The sequence below is a fragment of the Barbus barbus genome (assembly GCF_936440315.1).
Source record: "Barbus barbus genome assembly, chromosome: 2".
Lineage (NCBI taxonomy): Eukaryota > Metazoa > Chordata > Actinopteri > Cypriniformes > Cyprinidae > Barbus > Barbus barbus.
Window position 1 is genome coordinate 35,813,964 of NC_136730.1, and position 16,859 is coordinate 35,830,822.

Sequence of the window (16,859 nt, forward strand, 5' to 3'; positions counted from 1 at the left end):
TCGCTTTACCGATGCTAGCGCTAGTAGCAGAGCGGTTTTGAGCGACAGTGTTTTTAAGCTTGCAAATTGTAGTGGCTCAAAAGGAGGGCCCTTCAGGGCTCTCAGGACCGTGGGCAGGTCCCATGCAGGGACTGTGAGGGGTCGGGGGGGATTGAGCCTCCGAGATCCCTTCAGAAAACGGACAACCAGGTTGTTCCGGCCCACCGACTGTCCGGCTATAGGAGCGTGAGAAGCTGCTATAGCTGCCACGTAGACTTTGAGCGTGGAAGGGGCGCGGCCAACAGCTCCTGTAGATATGACAATATCACTGATATGTCACATGTTGTCGGGTCTTCACCGCGGGCATGACACCAGGCGGAGAAAACCGACCATTTAGAGGCGTAGAGGCGTCTCGTGGACGGGGCTCTAGCCTGTTCAATGGTGTTCAGGACATTCTCGGGGAGATCTACTGAGTCCCATCGAGTGCCCATAGATGCAGGTCCCACAGCTCGGGCTGGGGGTGCCAGATCGTTCTGTTCGCCTGGGAGAGGAGGTCTCGCCTCAGGGGAATAGGCCACGGAGCCACTATTAGCAGCTGCGATAACTCCGGGATCCAAAGCTGGTTCTTCCAGAGTGGGGCCACTAGAAGCACTTTGTGCTTGCATTCCCTGATCCGCCTGATTACCTGAGGAATCAGAGCGATCGGGGGAAAAGCGTAAAGAAGGAGGTTGGGCCATTCATGTCTGCTCCTTGGTTCAGAATCCTGCTCCTCCGGGCACATGAGCTGCTCTCAGTGAATGCAGGTTGAGATGTGCCCATACCAAGAGGCGCTCTGCCATCTCGAAAAGGCGTTTCGAGGTGAGCCCGCCCTGGCGATTTATGTATGACACCACTGTCATGTTGTCCGAGCGGACTAGCACGTGGTGTCCCTTCAGGACTGGCAGGAAGAACTGAAGAGCTCGACATACTGCTTTCATTTCAAGGCAGTTGATGTGCATCTGTCCTTCTGCGTTCGTCCAGGAGCCGAAGGTCGGTTTGCCATTGCACAGAGCTCCCCAACCTATGTTGGAAGCATCTGTTGTAACAACCTTCCTTCTGTAAACCAAACCCTTTGTCACATCTTGTTCGAACCATTGCAGGTTCTTCCAGGAGGCCAGGGCTGACACGCAGGTCCGGTTCACCCTGACGCGAATGCGTCCATGACGCCACGCATGAGGCGGAATTAGAGGTTTCAGCCAGTACTGAAGGGGTCTCATCTTGAGAAGGCCCAACCGAAGAACTGGTGATGCAGAGGCCATGAGGCCCAGCATCCTTTGAAACGATCTGAGTGGGTAGGAGGCTCCAATCTTGAAGGAAGCCGCGAGCTGCCGTATGGCCAGAATGCGATCTGGCGCGACTTTCGCCTTCATGCAGGCGGAGTCGAAAACTGTCCCCAGGAACGAAGTTCGTTGGCTGGGGGACAGGGAGCTCTTGGCTAAATTGATCCTGAGTCCCAAGTTCTCCAAGTGCCTGAGGAGGAGGGACCTGTGTGCTACCAGCTCTGCCTCTGACTGTGCCAGAATGAGCCAGTCGTCGAGGTAATTCAGTACACGGATTCCCATCTGTCTCAGAGGGGAGAGAGCCGGGGAGAGAGCCGTGTCTATGTACTTCGTAAAAGTGTGGGGAGCTAGAGCCAGCCCGAAGGGCAGGACCGTGTATTGATAAGCCACACCCTCGAAGGCGAATCTCAAGAATCGTCTGTGATGGGGGGCTATCTGGATGTGAAAATAAGTGTCTTTCAGATCCAGCAAAAAGAACCAGTCCTCCGGGCGAATTTGCGAGAGAATCTGCTTCAATGTAGTCATTCTGAATGGCCGTCTCATGAGGGCGCGGTTCAGACGTCTGAGATCGAGGATGGGCCGGAGGCCGCCATCCTTTTTGGGGACGAGGAAATAACGGCTGTAGAAGCCTGATTCGCTCTGAGCTGGGGGAACTATTTCTATAGCTCCTTTCACCAGCAATTTCTCCACCTCGGCTCGCAGAACGTGAGCGTTGATGCTCCGCACTAAGGTGGGGACCCTGCCACTGTACCGCGGGGGTCCTCGAGCGAATTGAAGTGTATAACCTCTTTCTATAATCCCCAGAACCCACTGTAACACTCCGGGGATGGCCCGCCAGGCCTCGGCCCGTGTGGCAAGGGTGTTGGAATTAATTTGGGTGGTGAGTCGCCTTGTGGGGACTCGACACACCTGGTAAGAGAAAATTATTCCTTTGAAAATGTTTGCGTTTTATTTTTCCTCACTATAGTAGTGATCGGCTGTGTGGGCGCTATATAAATGGGCCCAGTTCACAACAGTATGTACACAAACACATTGCCGTCGACACACCGAGCTAAACGGGGTGTTCAGAGGCGTGACAGAGGCCGTTTCTCGGCGCTAGACTCAATGCTTCCATCAGGAGAGCAGTTAACTCCCCCGTGGGCGGGGTCTAGAGTCTGATCCTGACAGAGATAATCATAATGACAGCCCTTTCTATCAATCTGCCTAAAAAGATCAAACCACTCATTAGAAGAGGGGTGCTGATGATCTTTGTGTGTTACCACCCTGGCAGATCAAAAACTGATGCACGCATCCCATCAGATACGTTCGTAGGCAGGGCAAGACACACAGTCAGCTGTCAGATAAAAGCTGTATGGAGAGTGAAACACGGGGCTTTGGCCAGCGTAAATTCACTCAAGCTTGAACGCTCAAACCCGCGATTTGATATTTCTTCTCCGAGGTAACTGAAAGGGGAGAAACACGAGAGTAGGGGAGGCGGGGCCAACTTCGTTGAAGTAGGATAACCGCGAGCGCAGCAAGGACAGCTTAATAGTGAAAATAGCGCGAGCAATTCAAAGAGCTGCGAGAGGCGCTAATCCTTAGTGCAAACACACCGGCAGATCAAAGCGCTGTGTGCAGAGTGAAACACGTGGGGCTATGCCAGCGCGCAAAAATCACTCGAGCCTGCCCGCTCAGCCCCGCGATCTCTCAGTTTCCAGAGAGTGAGAGCGGGGAAGGCGGGGCCAACCAGCGCAGTATTGTAAGATCTGTATAAATGGATTGTGCCACTCAGTGCGATGAGGAGCGCTGATCCTCGCGTGTTTAACACACTCCGGCACATTAAAGTGAGCACACGAGATAAACTGACGTGCAATCACTCAAGCCTGATCGCTCCGCTCCGCGAGTTAAGTGTTCCTTCCTCCGAGGTGTCTGGGAGAAGAGGAACATGAAAGCGGGGAAGGCGGTGGCGCCTTATATTGAGCGAATTAGGGGCGGCTTTCGACGAAAGCAGTCTGTTTGTGAGGGAGCAGCTTTAGCGACTCACACGCACACGCAAAGCTGTCAAAGATAGCTTTTTACTCCGGTCCGCCCAAGAGGATATAGCCGCTCATGTAACGAGGGGCGGTGATTCTCACGTGTAAAAACACTGCGCTGCGGTAAGAGTGAGCACGCGAGCTCTTGAGCCGGTGTGGGATCACTCAAAACCACTCAAAACCGGTTACTTAGCCCCGTGGCCCTATCGTTTCATTCTCCGAGCTTGCTGAGAGAGGAGAAACGGAAGAGCGGAGCTGCCTTGCTAGAAGGCCAGCGAGTGGAGAAGAGCGAGACTCATACTCGAGTGAGCATTCTGTCTCAATGAACGCGCAGTCTGTGTGGGCGTTGCCCACAGAGGCGAAGCGCTCACTGCCCTTCTGCATCATGCAGAATTCCCTGCGCGAGCCACACTCGCAGTGCGACATTTGCAACAACGTCGCTTGAAATTTGCTCTTTCAGAGAAATTTGATTTTAGACTCACCGGATGGCCGCAGGGGACGAGGCTGGCATCTGCACAGGTCGCTGGAGCAGCTCGAAGAGCAGGCAGGCCGCCATAGGCTCGTGCAGTACCACTGACGAGCCATTGGTTTGTTTTTTATTACTGCACGAACCAATGGCCGTGCAGTCACACTGCGTGATTGAAAAAGTCTTCAGTCCACGGAGAAAAATAAGTTTTTCCCCATAGCGTCTAGCGACCCAGTACGAGTGTAGTATCGACAGGGAACCGTGTCTGCGTATTTTTCAATATAAGCTCTTTTCGGACTATTTCCGCCTTCCATGAAATCTCAAAATACTCCCGGACACAAACAATGAATGATAATGTTACATTTTTAATCTTAACTATACCATAAACGTCTTTCACTCGCAATCATCTGAAGACGCTGAGAAAATGGCAGCTTCTCGCACTGGTGTCGCTCTATGTTAATGTGACGTGCATGCTCTCTTTCACGTCTGCGTTCCCAACTCAACACTGCTGGATTATAGATCAAGACCAATTTTCAACCCAGACTGGGTTAAAACAACCCAACGTCCTTACCCAGCAGTCTCAACCCAGCATTTGGGTTGAAAGAACAACCCAGCATTTTTTTAGAGTTCAATTGTTTGTTTTAATATCCATGTTGATAATGAAAAAGATGTATTGGGCTCAGCATTTATAGACATTCTCAACTCTATTGGGGTTAGACAACATTGGTCAGGGCCTCTTGTGCCCTAACCCTCTAGGGGATATCTTCATTTATAAATGACGTTAAATTGCATTTAAAATATTAATATATAAATATTAATGTTCAACCAACAAACCAACCGTATTTTAGTGATGTCAAATGACATCCCCTTCAACCAGTAAAATTAAAATGTATTAGTCGTGTTCTTCACATTTTTTGTTCACATTAACTAAGTAGCAAAGCAGACATTAGCACGTTAGGTCACATGCTTTCAAGGCTCCATAGTGAGCTCATTTTAGACTACAAAATACATATAAATTCAAGTTATAAAAAATATAATTGTACATCCAAATGTGCTTTCTAAAGTTTTTTGTCATTTTTAATTCACTTTTATAAAAACGACAACTCAGAGACCAACAAATCTGAGTGTCATGCGTAACTGACAAAGTCCTATTATGTGATGCACCTTTTTGTGTAACTGGTACTATTGACCAGCATTGGTGGGCAGTATAATAGCGATTATGCATGTGTTTTAGGTAAATTTTTGGAAGATTTTTGGAAGATGGAGAGACAAATCTGTACTTATTTCAGAAAGTATTGATGATAGTGATATGAGTGCATCAGACAATTGTAGTTGTAGTAATAAATAAATAAATAAAACAAGTTGTTCAGGACCAAGGAAGATGGAAGCAATGAGGGTGAGGGCAGTAATGAAGAATAGATTGTTATGGAAGTCAGGCATTTGGGTACATTATTGTATGCTAGTTTGAAAGATGTGATCCATACAACAACCAGAGGTCACGAAAGATGTCAATGTCTATTTGCATTACTATACTAACAGGCAACAATTCTCCAATGATGACTGCACAATTCAACATCTACTTATGTGTCGGATTTGTGCGGTACACTGAAAAAAAAAAGTATTGTTGACTTTCACTTATGCTACGATAATTGATTTGAAATTCCAAGATGAAACACAATGTTAAAATAGTTTTAATGCTTTTGAAACACTAAGACATGGTTTTCAGGCAGTGAAATTGCATCCGAATTTGTGTCAAGTTTTAGATATTTTTACGTGCGAGTTCCAAATCAAATATAGCAGCACAAGAAAAAAAATTGAATTTTCATAAAGATTTTTAATGTTTTTTTGAAACAGTAAGACGTTTTGGTCAGATGAAGAAAACACATTTTGGGAAAGGATTTTACTCCTAAATATAAAGTCAGTTATTTTTTAATCTGTAAATTCACAATTAGTCCTATAGAGGGCTAAAGAGAGCACCATGGAAAATGGAGCACAGCTGGAAGAGGTATTTCATATTGCATGGAGAGAAAGCACTTTCTCCTACAAAAAGCCTTAAAAACTGCTATATCTGATTACTTTTCATCTCTTTCAGAAGAAAACAATCACAACCCCAGGTATTTGAATGAATGAATGACTGATGCATTTATATAGCGCTTTTATTGTGTATTGCCGTACACCCAAAGCACTTTTACAATTATGTAAATACAACCCTTGTATTTATTCAATACAGTGGCTAAATTAACAAAACATAAAGCATCAACAGGCATTGACATTTCCCAACAGCACAGCAGTAATGACTTTATGAACTACTTTACCTCCAAGATCGATACTGTTAGAGATAAAATTGTAACCATGCAGCCATCAGCTACAGTATCCCATCAGATGTGCGCTATAGTGCACTACAGATCTCAAATCTCAAATCTCCCTTTTCTGTCAAAGACACTAGAAAAGTTAGTATCCTCACAACGATGTTCTTTCTTAGAGAAAAATTATATCTGTGAGGATTTCCAGTCAGGATTTAGACCGTATCATAGTACAGAGACTGTTATCATCAGAGAGCTGTTTTCATACACATGACCTGCTCTTATCATCTGATCGTTATTGTATCTCTCTATTAGTGCTACTGGATCTTAGTGATTAGTTTGAAACTATTGACTAGAACATTCTTTTAAATAAACTAGAAAATTTTGTTTGCCTTATTGGAAATGCATCTTACTTATCTGACCACCATCAATTCGTATCAATGAATCATGAGATATCATACCGATCACAGTTGCAGTATGAAGTACCTCAAGGCTCAGTACTAGGACTGTTGCTTTTCACACATTACATGTTACCCTTGGGAGATAACTATTGGTCACTCTCTACATCACTTCGATGGCCGAAGAATTGGGGATCCCTACCAAAGCGCCATGGATGCTGCCCCTTCCAGTGTCCTGTGCGAGCCTCCTGCACCCAGCCCTCTACCAGTTCTCATGGATTCATCGAGTGAGGGCCTGGAACCAGATGCTCCGCCATGTCTGGCTGCTGAGGAAATGGAGGAGCTTGTACAGGGCCTACAGTACGGGCACTCTGGAGCAGTTTAGCAAGCCGACACTAAACCGTGGCCTCTCAGTGCTTGTACCCATTTGAGGTGAGAACACAGGAGGACACTGTCTCAACACGAAGGTTATAGAATCTAGCGAACATGTTGGGGGTCACCCAGCCTGAAGCTCTACAAATATCTGTCAGCGAGGTGCCACGAGCCAGAGCCCAGAAGGATGCAACACTCCTAGTAGAATTGCAACCTGAGCAGGCAGGGAACACCCTGTTCCTGATCAGACAGGGTGATGGCATCCACTATCCAGTGGGTCATCCTCTGTTTAGAGACGACATTCCCCTTCTGCCGGCCTCCATAACAGACAAAGAGCTAATCTGATGTCCTGAAGCTTTGTGTCTGGTCCACGTAACATCTTAAGGTGCAGACGGAGTAGAGTAAAGTTAGGGCTGGGTCTGCCTCCTCCAGGGGCAGCGCTTGCAGGTTCACTACCTGATCCCTGAAGGGGGCAGTAGGAACCTTGGGCACATAGCCGGGGCGGGGCCTCAGGGTTACCAGGGAGTCAACCAGCCCAAAACTCTAGGCATGATTCATCGATTGAAAATACGTGCAGGTCCCCTACTCTCTTGATGGAAGCCAGTGCAACCATGAGCAGAGTTTTCATTGAAAGAGACTTTAGCTCGACTGACTGCAACGGCTCAAATGGGCCCTGCTACAGTGCTCTGAGCACCAGAGTCAGGTCCAAAGAGGGTATAGAGGGAGGACGAGGAGGATTCAACCTTCTCGCTCCCCTAAGAAACCTTCCCTACTGACTTTCCCTCCACGGGTTCATGATAAGCGGAAATAGCAACGACATAGACTTCAAGGGTGGAGAGAGACAGCCTTCGCTCCAACCCTTGAGCAGAAAGGAAAGCACGACTCTGATCGGGCATCTCTGAGGGTCTTCTCGGTGAGAAGAACACCACTTGATGAACAGGTTCCACTTCAAGGCACAAGCATGTCTCATAGATAGTGCTCGCACTGAAGTGATGGTGTCTGCTACCTCTTGGGGTAAGTCACCTAGAACCACCGCGTCCTATCCAGGGACCACACATGGAGTTTCCCGAGGTCCGGACGCAGGTGCCATAGGGTACCCCTGTCTCTGAGTCAGTAGATACTTCCTCGGTGGAATCTCCCAGGGAGGGGCTGTCACAAGGAGCATTAGTTCTGGGAACCAGTTCAGGTTGGGCTAATAGGGCTCACTGGGGGGAACTCATATTTGCGCAGGCCCTGCGACCAGCTGTGTGCCAGTGCGTCCGTGCAGTACGCAGTTAGAGGTTTATGGAGAGGCAAACAGGTCTACCTGAGCGGCTCCGAAATGACTTCAAATCAGCTGGACCATCTGGGAATTGAGTTTCCATTCTCCCAGTGCTGCAGCTAATGTCAGCTTGTCGTCTGCACAATTGAGCATCCCCAGAATGTGAATGGCATGAAGTGACCTCAGAAACTTCCAATTCCAAAGGAGGAGATGGCAAGCGAGTTGCAACATGCGATGGGAGACCACCTTGTTGGTTATTGCACGCAACGGCCGCAGTGTTGTCCGTACGGACCAGCACGTACTTGCTTTGTAAGTGCCCTTTGAGATGGTTCAAGGCAAGGCGCACCACTAACAACTCTAAGCAATTGATATGCCACTGCAGTAGGGGGCCCGTCCACACCCCTGCTTTCCCATTGTACATGGCACCCCAGCCGGTGGTGGAGGCATCCATTTCATGGTATGTAATGTATATAACTATCGGATTGTTTCATTGAATACCTTAATAAAAAGATTTAAACACAGAAATGCAAGGTCTGACCATGGGATGAAGGTTTGGCGGCAGGCCGGTGTAACTTGGACCCGATGAGTGCCATGCTGCCACGGGACTCGGCCATGAAGCAAGTGCTGAAGCAGTCTCATGTGAAGCAGCCCCAGTGGTGTAACTGTTGCTGCAGCTGCCATATGCCCCAGGAGCCTCTGAAATTGTTTCAGTGGGACCGTTGTCCTGCCCTTGAACGAATTCAAGCAGTTATACACCGACCGTGGATGTTCCTCTGTGAGGCGTGCTGTCTGTTTGACCGAATCCATCTCCATACTGAGAAAAGAGACCTTCTGAATTGGGGAGAGTTTGCTCTTTTCTCAGTTGACCTGAAGACCCAACTGGCTGAGGTGCCTGAACACCAGGTCCTGGTGCTTGCACAACTGATTCCGATACTCTGCTAGTATATGCCAATCACCGACATAGTTGAGGATGTGAACACCTTGCTCTCTGAGGGGAACAGGAGCCACCTCCGCAACTTTCGTGAAGACACGGGGGGAGAGTGACAGCCTGAAGGGCAGGACCTTGTACTGATATGCACGTCCTTTGAACGCTAACCGCACAAATGGTCTGTGGCATGGAAGGATCAACACATGAATGTACATGCCCTACAGGTTGATCACTGCAAACCAATCTCGGGGATGGATGCACCCGAAGATGTATTTCTGCGTCAAGATCTTGAACGGTAACAGATGAAGGGCCTGGTTCAAGATCGGTCATAACCCACTGCCTTTCTTGGGTACAATGAAGTAGGGGCTGTAAAACCCCATCTTTATATCGGCTGGAGGTACTGACTCTATTGTGTCCTTCGCTAGTAGGACTGCGATTTCCACACGCAAGTCATGAGCATCGGCTGCCTTCACTGATGCAAAGTGGATGCCCGTGAACTAGGGGGGACTCCGGGCAAACTCAATCAAATAGCCAAGTCTGATGGTCCACAGGAGCCAGCTAGATGGGCTGGGTAGTGCTAGCTCAAAGGGGGAATATTAATAATTCATCATAACTCGTTGTAATTAATTATACTATTTGGATAAGTTAATAGAATTACCTTGATAAAGCAGAATTTACAGTACAATCAATTGACCAGGCCATCCAGCGAACACTCAGTATTGATAATTTATGAATTCAAAGAAATCTTAATTTCCAGGGAAAGGGAAATACCCTTTTTAAGGTACAGTTCTTCTCAGAGCATGTAACAAGATCAAAATCGTTAAATTGACTTTGCAGGGAATCAGAAACAAATACTCATATGTATTGTGTACAGAGTTTTATTAACTAAATCACAAACACATAACTAGTCTAAACAAACACATATATACACACACACACACACACAAATCACACATACGTGGTACATGGGAAGGGTAAGTGAGACTGGATAAATGAAACCGGACAGAAACGGGGAATGAGGCTGAGTTGACCATCTGAAAGAACCATCAGTCTCTAATTCAAAGCACAGTATATGATAGCTTACAACAAACCTCTGTGTTCTGAAAGGAACGATACTTGTATTTGACTTGGCTGTGGAACGAAAGTCTCGTGAAGCCTCTGAAGAAGGTCTGGATGGTTCCATTCAATGGCCGAAGTTGCAATCTCTTGAAACTCTGAGGTTTTTCTTGACTCTGTTGTGGTTGAGAGAGTCCTCTCTCCTAAGTAAGCACATGGCTTGGTGTAAAATGGGGACTGCTGACCCTGTGGGCCGCAGTGGAACTGCAGGTTGCAATCCAGAGATGAAGATGCAAAGTCTGCTGGGAGCGGGGAGAGTGAAATGTCTGATCGAGGGCATTTCCATGATGGTGAATTCCAGGGCTGAGTGAGGACGAACTCCAGTGGTATTAGTCTGACTCTTTGTGGTCAAGAAACATCTCCGCAGGCTAGGGAGATCGCACATGGTTCTATATGTTAGATAGGAGGCACGACATGGGGTTACATTAACTAGTACTTCACTCATAAAGCTTGCATACAACAAAATACAATGCAATAGACACTATTCAAGACAGTTAAAATCATGCACACAATGTCCAGGAATGCATGTTTATTTGTAGTAAGGTTTGTCTATGAGTGACAATGAGGAAAGTTTTGTTTTTATGGGCATTGCGTGGGTTTCAGAAGGGTCCGTTCTTACTTAACGTCACATCTCACATAATTTTAAGCAATAAAACAATCTTATCAGATGGTTGCCCTGGTAACTGAGCCCTTTAGGGTGCTCTTTCGGGAGTAGGGTCCATAGACCCTCACAGTTTGTTTGTTGAGTGAGAGGGTTTTGACCTTGAGGAACCGATCGTTGTCGGTGTCCCTCATGTCGGCCAGAGCGGGAGGAGCACCTAAGGATACTGCTGGTACGCTCCTTGTAGAGGGCCCAGCACGTTCCTTTGGCAGCTCAACTGGTTGCGGAGTGCTAGAGCAGTGATGGTCCACCTCAGCATGCTTAACACCCAGACACGTAACCATCACCCAGTTCCAGGTAACGACCGCATCCAGAAACGAAAAGGTGGAACGGCATCTATACCATGACACATCAGAAAAAGCCCTACTGAGGACTGAGGTGGAACAGGTGTGACAGATGACTAAGATTGAGCTGGAGGGAAGGAGAAGCCTGACGGAGCTTAAGGGGTGAAGGTATGAGGCACAGCCAAAGACCCGAAGGTCTGTAGTGTGGGCAGAGCCTAGCTTGACCTTGGTTGACAGGCCAGGCAGAGAAGGTGAAAAGAATAGGTTTAAAAAAAAAGTTTAAAAAGAGAGATTTGCAGGCCCTGTCTGTCACAGAGTTTGGCCCAGGTAGGTTAAAGCAATCCTACACCCCAGACTGGGCTATATGCCTAAGGTACAATTGAATATTGCACAGTCTATGATTCTGCAGGGCTTCCAAGGGTTCTGATTCTTCATCTGCTTCAACTCCCATCACATTCTTGTTCCTTAGGACTAGTTTCTGGTTCGCTCCAAGACATATAACACAGAGATTGTGGCCATCATATGGCACTATAAATCTCAGGCACAATGTACATCTCCTAATAATTTACATTTTTTCCTTTCCTTTTTTTTCCTTTTCTTTTTTTTACTCCTAGCCACAAATAGAGATTCTCACACACAGACAATCAAACAGCTTCCTGATGAAGGTTAAAAAACCATCTGGTTAAAAACATAAGCTTTAAATTTGACACGCAGTGTACTCAGTTGCCATCTGAGGGGGAAAACATTTCAGGCTTTCTTAGCACCACCATCTTAAATCCATCATATAACCCAAATAAAATTATACTAAGTTAACATTGTGTTTTTGTACATCAAGTAAGAAAATGTTCAAAATAATGAGAAGCTACTTTCAATTCTTGCCTCTTTCTTTTGGCAAAACTTAATCCAACTTCATTATCAGTGTAATGCCTGTAAAATTTATGTTTCGTTTATATCTTTTATTATTTATATTTATCAGTTGATTTTTTTTCTTCAGACAGCAAATACAAGTGTATGTCTTGTTCTGTCCTTTGTGTTCTATTGTACTTTGATTGTAACTTTAAAACTCTAAAATGGTCACATATCGAAATCCAGATTTACCATGGTGAATGGTAACATGGTCAAAGGGTGAATGAAGACCAAGCATTCAATGTGTTGCAATCAGTCATGTCATCATTAACTTGAATTAGTGTTGTAGCACTGTGCTGTGAGGTTATAAAGTTTAAGCCAAGTCACCTTTATTTATATAGTGCTTTATACAATACAGATTGTTTCAAAGCAGCTTTAGTGTTAAACAGACACAAAAAATGTGTCAATTATGCAAGAGGACAATAGTAAACACTCAATTTAAACTCCAGTTTTAAGTTTTAAAACCTCTGAATAAGAATGATACAGACTAATATTAGTGTAGATGCAATTCTTCTTACGATGTAACAAGTACATTGGGTGTTATGGGAAGTGTTCCTGGTTCAGGTTGACCTAATTAATGCAGCCTAACAATCCTTTAATGGATTTGAATAATATAAATGTGTTAGTGTGTTATGTGTGAGCCTGGTTAAAGAGATGGGTCTTTAATCTAGATTTAAACTCACAGAGTGTGTCTGGAGTGAGTTTGGGCGCTAAATAGGAAAAGGATCTGCCACCCACAGTTGATTTTGATATTCTAGGTATTATCAAATGGCCAGAGTTTTGAGAACGCAGTGGACATGAAGGACTATAATGCAATAAGAGATTGATCACGTACTGGGAAGCTAAACCATTAAGGGCTTCATAAGTTATTTTCAAGATTTTAAAAAGTATACAATGTTTAATAGGGAGCCAGTGCAGTGCTGACAGAACCGGGCTAATATGGTCATACATCCTGGTTCTAGTAAGAACTCTAGCTGAGCAACCACCCAATAAGCATTACAATAATCTAACCATGCGGTCATGAATGCATTAATTAACATTTTAGTTTAAAAGGGTATTAGAAACTGATTGGTGTTAGTGCTATATAATGTTTGATAATGTCAAGTCCAAATGTTTCAGTTCATCACTGAATTCAGATTTGCACACAAATAGATAAGGAATATCCATTGGATCAGTCTAACAAATTACATTTATGGTTTCAGATTATTCATCAGTGGAAATTCTAGCTATATGTGTGTCAGACCATTTATTTTCCCTGCCCAATTTCTCTGTATCATTGATTTTCTTAATCTTTAGTGGATTATATTATATTTATTTTGTTTTGTTGTTGTTGTTGGACAAAACAAATTGATGCTATTCTAGTGGACCACTGTGACATTTCCGTGTCCTTGTAAAATTCAGGAATAAGTCATTTACTAAACCCAATACAGTAAATGGGTCTGGCGGACAACTTGATCATAAAATATTGATAGGCTGGCGCTTAAGTCTGATTTTTTTTTTCCTACAAAGAGAGAGAACATAACTGTAACACATGCATGCTTACAGTAGAGTTGACTGTAGCAAAATGGCAGCCAAAACCAAGGACTATTTTAACCACAGGCATCTTGTAAAGGGTGGTGTGGATCAGCACTAAGTTGTGCTGTCTCTATACAAATTGATCAAATCTATTGCAAAACAAACAATAAATATAGCTGCGAGCAGCGATGACGGGCCCAAGCCGTCAGCATACGCCACCCCGGTGGCATCGATAAAACGGTGCCCAGCGAGCACACACAATACAGTAACCCTCTGGCAGTTTGGTTTTAAGGGATACGGCAATTAAAGGGTTAATCCAAACCATCAACTCTGTGAAACACAACACACAGAACAACATATAAAACTTTAAATTCTGTCAAAATATATTTTTCATTGGTAGTTGATGTTAGTTAATGCATTTACTAATGCTAACAAATGAGAAATTATTATAGTTACCAAAGCTTTTAATGATTTATAAGCATTTGTTAATGATTTATTTTTCCATTAACTAACATGAATAATTTTTACTAACACAAATAAATAAAGTAAAAAATATATTGTTAATATTTCATGTTATTTGTGAATTAACCAATGTTAAAAAACAACATTATTTAACTGTTGTTAGTTAACATCAACAATAATTATATACCATTTAATGATGATCAATATTAATTCCAAAATGTGTTAATATATTATTAAAATTTAAAGTTTTCTTATGAGCATGACTATTTTTCTAATATTAAAAATATTATGTTCATTGTTAGCTCATTGTAAGTTCATACTATCAATGAAGAATTAACATGCTATATTTTTCATTGTTAGTTCATGTTAATTAATGCATTCCCTACTGTTAACAAATGAGACTTAATTATAAAGTGTTATCAAAACCTTTAATGCTTTATAAGCATTTTTTAAGGATTTTATTGAGAAGTTTAAACAGACCCTCTCTCTCTCTCTCTCCCTCCACACTCACTGAACTCACACAGTCAGTCACCCACCGCACACATTAGAAGTACAGTGACAGGAGAACTCTGATAAGTTTTAAAATGTTCCTTTCGCCATAGTGTATTGTAAATTCATGAATTAATCACATATCCTCAGACTGTCTTGTTCTGTGTATGTAATTTTTTATGAAGTGTTTGGAAGCTGCTCTTAAAAAAAAAAAAAAAAAGTGTTCTTTTTTACTGTAATTTTAATAAATTGCCATTAAATCACCGTTCAAGATATCCTAAATCGGTCCGCAATGTAGCATCTTCAGTATCTTGGAATCATGTGAAAAAATGTTTGGTGTGAATTTTTGGTTTCTGCTTGGGAGGAGTATGAATTTGTTTACAGCCCGTTTAAAAAAAAAAAAAAAAACACATAAAAAAAAAAAATAGCCGATTTCCTGTTGGTCGTAGCTAATGACTGTAAATTAGAAAGTTGTCCGGATTAATAAGAACAATTTATGTACCGAGTTTGGTGTCTGTAGCTATCATTATATATATAATCATTAATAATTATATACCATTTAATGTTGATCAATATTAATTCCAAAATGTGTTTATATATTATTACATTTTAAAGTTAATCTTTTGAACATGATTATTTTTCTAACATTAAAAAGATTAATAAATGCTTTAAAAAAAATTGTTCTTTGTTAGTTCATACTATCATGGAAGAATTAACATGCTGTAAAAATATATTTTTCATTGTTAGTTCACGTTAATTAATGCATTTCCTAATGTTAAGAATTGAGACCTTATTATAAAGTGTTATCAAAATCTTTAATGATTTATAAGCATTTTTTAAAGATTTTAAAAAACAGACCCTCTCTCTCTCTTTCTCTCTCTCACCCACTGCCTAAATCCACACAGTCACTCACAGCCCACCCCACCCCCACCCCTCACTCAGCTGCAGGCTGACAGGACCTCTCACTCAGAAGCATTATATCAACTCTCTGATAGTTTTTAAATTTTCTCCTAAGCATAGTGTATTGTAAATTCATGAAATTAATCACATATCCTCAGACTGTATTGTTCTGTGTATGTAATTTTTTATGAAGTGTTTGGAAGCTGCTCTTAAAAGATAAAAAAAAAAAAATATATCTTTTTTACTGTAACTTTAATAAATTGCCATTAAATCATCGTTCAAGATATCCTAAATCCGTCCGCAATTTAGCATCTTCAGTATTTTGGCATCATGATAAAAAATGTTTGGTGTGATTTCCGTGTTTTTGCTTGGAGGAGTATTAATTTGTTTACAGCCCGTTTTTTAAAAAAACCCACATTAAAATAAATATAGCCGACTTCCTGTTGGTCGTAGCTAATGACTGTAAATTAGAAAGTTGTCCGGATTAATAAGAACAATTTATGTACCGAGTTTGGTGTCTGTAGCTAAAACTAACCCCCCCATTTTTGACAAAAGGTGGCGCTATAGAGTGCCTCTTCCACGCCCGTTTATGAGCTTTTTCCAGTGTCTAACTATCATTAATACTGATATGTGTGTTGAGTTTCATGACATTCTAAACATGTTATCTGCCTCAAAATCACCAGAAACGAATTTTCAACTTTGACACGTTGCCATGGTAACATAATTTTAGATATCAATATTCCCTTCGCAGTTTTACATCGGCCGTGTTTTGACATTATTCTGGTGAAGTTTGAAGCAAATCGAGTAAAAATAAGATGCTGAATTCAAAGCATTTTGAAAACGACACACTTCCTGCAGCCAGTTGGTGGCGCTATAACTTTCAGTCATAATAGTCACATCTATCCGATCGGCATCACACAACGAACAAATCAATGAAGTTTGATCTACATCATACAATGTATGTGGACGTTATTAGGCATTTCCTGTGTCTCATTTTTCGCCATAACTTCATCGCCTCGCCACGGGCAAACCGTTCGACATATCAAAAATATCTTCGCAATTTAGCGTCCCCAATGTCTTGAGATCATGTTCACCGAGTTTGGTGGCAATCGTATGGAAATCCTCAGAGGAGTATATCAAATTCCAGAGCATGCGCTTTTTAAACAGCCCTGAATAGCCGACTTCCTGTTGGGCGGAGCCTATGACATGCTGCTCGGAAGTTGTTCGGCTCAATGAGTTCTATATGTGTACCGAGTTTCATATGAATACGTGCAAGTATGTGTGAGCTATACATCAAGTTTTCTGACAATTTTCCAGGGGGCGCCGTAGAGCCCCTGTGCCACGCCCGGGTCCCAGCCTCAGCGGCGTCCTAATGGCCGCAGGTTCCAACGTGCGTGCAAATTTTCAAGAGTTTTCGGGCACGTTAAGGCCCCCAAAAGTACCCGGATAGTCGAAATAAAAAATAATAAAAAAAAAAATAATAATCCT

At 43.2% G+C, this 16,859-nt stretch overlaps 1 protein-coding gene across 1 annotated transcript in view; it reads left to right on the forward strand.

Annotated features, from left to right (window-relative positions):
- col25a1 (collagen type XXV alpha 1 chain) overlaps positions 1–16,859 on the forward strand; it is a gene marked incomplete at its 3' end in the record, with an annotated part of 457,976 nt that overhangs the window by 285,331 nt on the left and 155,786 nt on the right. The gene's annotated exons all lie outside the window — the stretch shown is intronic.